The 3740-nt window shown below is 52.7% G+C and overlaps 1 long non-coding RNA gene across 1 annotated transcript; it reads right to left on the minus strand.

Annotated features, from left to right (window-relative positions):
• Nucleotides 1-1238: 1238 nt before the first annotated feature.
• Nucleotides 1239-2249, minus strand: LOC105507328. Its single transcript, XR_001001077.1, has 2 exons — nucleotides 1883-2249; nucleotides 1239-1712 (listed from the first exon to the last, which is right to left on the minus strand). It is a non-coding gene; the product is annotated as an uncharacterized LOC105507328 (long non-coding RNA).
• Nucleotides 2250-3740: the final 1491 nt, after the last annotated feature.

Here is a 3740-nt window from a genome sequence, read left to right on the forward strand (position 1 = left end):
CCCAGCCCCAGAAATCTCAGTGCTGTTCGGGGCTCCCTTTCTCAGTCGATGACCTGCTCTGCGTGGGGAGGTGGAGTCTCCTTCCCCCAGCTTCCTCAGGGAGGACCCCTGCCCTCCGCTGCTCCTCTGTCCTGCTGGCCTTCCTCCATGAAGCACTCTGGGTGCAGCTAATCAGGCCATTCCGGGGAGCCCCAATTTAAGAGGGTCATTTCAATCTCAGTGGACTCCCAGGTGGGTGTTTCTGCTCTCAGTAGCCCCTCTCGTTTTACCAGAAAAGATCCAGTTAAATCACCCACTGAGGTGACAGCTCATTAGCGGGGAGAGAGATGCAGCATCAAATGACACTGGGCCATCCAGGCGGCTCTGCTCCCACCAGACAGGAGCCAGGCCTCTGGCACGGGGCTGCACACAGCCTTTTCAGGGGCTCGCTTGGCGGGTGACAGGGCCGTAGCCAGGCCTTCTCTCCCTGCCTCTTGGTGACCCCCCCGTGACTTCCTGTGTGCCAGTCTCTCCTGCCACCTCTCACTTCACCACTAACTCTCTGCCTGAGACTGGGGAAGTGATTGGGTATCTTCTCAGTGAGCATAGGTTGGGGACTGTGATCTTGAGAAGCCATAGGCCAGCAATACCTGCTTTTCTGAAACCCCCAAGGAGGGCTCTGACGTTCTTTTAAAAAACAACACAAAGCAAAATTCCCAGGACACATGTAGTTTTGTTTGTTCAACATCCCACAACTCAAGGCTGGGAGATGGAACTCTTGGTTAAGGTCGATTTTTCTGTCTGGCTTCTCCCCCACCTTACACTTGCTCTGCGGGTCAGGCAGATACAAAATTTCTACCGCATTTTCAGAGAGGGCTTTCATGGGTGAGGGAGCATGGCAAAGCCAGTTTCTCTCCTCTGGACTGTTTATACTTCAAGGCTATGGATTTAAAGGAATCCTGGCTTTCATTTTCAATACCAGTCTGAGACATGGTTCCCAAGCTGGGGCTCTTGTTCAGACTACTTACTCTGGCTGCCAACAACCCAGGCCAGACAGAGCATCTTGCCTTTTTTTTTCCTTTCTTTTTCTTTTTTTCAGACGGTCTCTCTCTGTCGCCCAGGCTGGAGCACAGTGGCGAGATCTTGGCTCACTACAACCTGCGCCTCCTGGGTTCAAGCAATTCTCGTGCCTCAGCCTCCCAAGTAGCTGGTACTATAGGCGCCAGCCACCACGCCTGCCTAATTTTTGTATTTTAGTAGAGACAGGGTTTCACCATGTTGCCCAGGCTGGTCTCGAACTCCTGAACTCAGGCAGTCTACCCATCTCAGCCTCCCAAAGTGCTGGGATTACAGGCGTGAGCCACCACACCCAGCTAGAACATCTATTTTTATACCCAGAGAGCGCCCCTCTTAGGACAGAACCACAGTGCCCAGAGCCGGAAGCCACCCTCCTGGAGCCCAGCATCTGAGCTGCTATCTGTGATTTGCGGGCTCAGGAGAGGACTGGGGGTCGCGGTGGAAGTTCCACAGCTGGCCGCGTGGGGGAGCTCTTGCACTGTACTGCCGCCTCCTGACTGCCCCGCTCCCTGTGCAGCTCCTGTGCCGGATTTCTTTTCATTCCCTTCCTCTCTCCCCGGGTGCCTGGCCCCAGCCCTCTCCCATCTGTTCTTCAGGAACCGACTCCTCTCCGGTTGCAACACCAGAGACAAAGGGGCCTCCACATGCCCAAGGAGGTGGGGTCCCTCCTTGAGGATGTAGCCCTACTCTTGGGCCCCCAAATTAGCAGAGTAATCAAAGCTTCCTACCATGTGGCCTCCTATTCCAGACTATTCCCTTGAGGGGTTTCATTCCAAAATATGCAGGGCTCAGGCTCCCTACTCCGGGCCTGTCTGCTTTGCTTCATCCCTGAAGGATGAAGGGCAAGCCGGCCCTTGATGTCACCATTTCTGAATAATAGTCACTGCCATAGAGCCTAGGATATCCCACTAACTCAGTCCTGCCTTGGATGCATCACAGATCTGTGCGGAGTGGGTGTGGGAGCGTGGGTGAGGGTCGAAATGCCAAAAGTCTGCTTTCCAGAATCAAGTGCCTTCCGCAAATACGTTGGAAAAGTCCAAACCTGGAGATGTCCGTGTGCCTCTGCCCCTGCCCACCCCTTTCCCTGTGTTAGGAAGAAGTTCTCAGAACCCTGTAGGCTGGTGGCTTTCAAACTTCAGACTATGCTCTGCAGCAAGAAATGTGCCTTCCATTATAAATCAGTTCATTTGTTTTTTTTTTTTTTTTTTTTTGAGACGGAGTCTCCCTCTGTCGCCCGGACTGGAGTGCAGTGGCCGGATCTCAGCTCACTGCAAGCTCCGCCTCCCGGGTTTACGCCATTCTCCTGCCTCAGCCTCCCGAGTAGCTGGGACTACAGGCGCCCGCCACCTCGCCCGGCTAGTTTTTGTATTTTTAGTAGAGACGGGGTTTCACTGTGTTAGCCAGGATGGTCTCGATCTCCTGACCTCGTGATCCGCCCGTCTCGGCCTCCCAAAGTGCTGGGATTACAGGCTTGAGCCACCGCGCCCGGCCTTCATTTGTTTACAGCTGTGCTCCAAGCAAGTTTCATAAAGAAATTCTCAACCCTTAGGACTTCAGATATCCTCTATTTTTTAGTTTTCATTTTTTAAAAATGCTTCTTAAAATTCACCAAATTTTAAATTCACTGTGCTAGGTGCAGTGGCTGATGCGTGTAATCCCAGCACTATGGGAGGCTGAGGTGAGAGGATCACTTGAGCCTAGAAGGTTGAAACCAGCCTGGGCAACATAGTGAGACTCGATCTCTACAAAAAGTTATAAAACCATGCATGGTGGTGCCCACCTGTGGTCCCAGCTGCTTAGGAGGCTGAGGTGGGAGGATCACCAGAGCCCAGGAGGCTGAGGCTGCAGTAAGGTGTGATTACACTATTGCACTCTAGCCTGGAAAACAGAGTGAGACACTGTCTCAAAAAAAGAAAAGAAAAGAAGAGAAAGAATGATGACAACAGCCCAGGGAGCAGCCCCACTCAGAACCCAGGGCTGCAGGGTTCCAGGTTCCAGCCTGTGTTCCCAGGCAGGCTGCCTGCCTCTTCCTGGCCTGGGAGCCCTTGGGTCCTATGGTGGCAGCAGTTACCACAGTCCAGGTTCCCTGGTGGGGACCAACGATTCCATTCGCACGGAAGCCCACGGGTGCACTTAGGGGCCCGTAAATGGCAGAAGGGCCCCTCTTTGGGAGACCTTGTCAGTCAGCATCTCTAGGGCAAGCATGATTCCCATTTGTAGAGGGGAAGGGGAAGGAATCAAGGAACTTTAAGCTAGATTTCAGCTAGGTCAAAATCGGGGGGGAAATTTTTCTGCTAACTGCAAGTTAAAATAGACTCTTCTGATTGAATTTCCCTATTGTTTGTTTTTCTGCAGACAATGCTGTAGCCCTACTCTTGGGCCCCCAAATTAGCAGAGTGATCAAAGCTTCCTACCATTTGGCCGACTATTCCCTTGAGGGTTTTGATTCCAAAATATGCAGGGCTCAGGCTCCCTACTCCGGGCCTGTCTGCTTTGCTTGCATTTCTCCTGTCCCTGTTCTCCCGGAGGGCCCAGGTGGAACTCACCACAGGGAGGGAGAAGCTTCCCAAAAACCTGCAAGGCTGTTTCCCAGAATTTGGTTTTCAGGTACAAAACTTTTTGTCCTGTAAGATATATGCAGCCTCACAGAAGCAGCCTCTGCATCCGCTTTCCCCAGCTAGGTT

The sequence above is a fragment of the Colobus angolensis genome, unplaced genomic scaffold (assembly GCF_000951035.1).
Source record: "Colobus angolensis palliatus isolate OR3802 unplaced genomic scaffold, Cang.pa_1.0 Scaffold149, whole genome shotgun sequence".
Lineage (NCBI taxonomy): Eukaryota > Metazoa > Chordata > Mammalia > Primates > Cercopithecidae > Colobus > Colobus angolensis.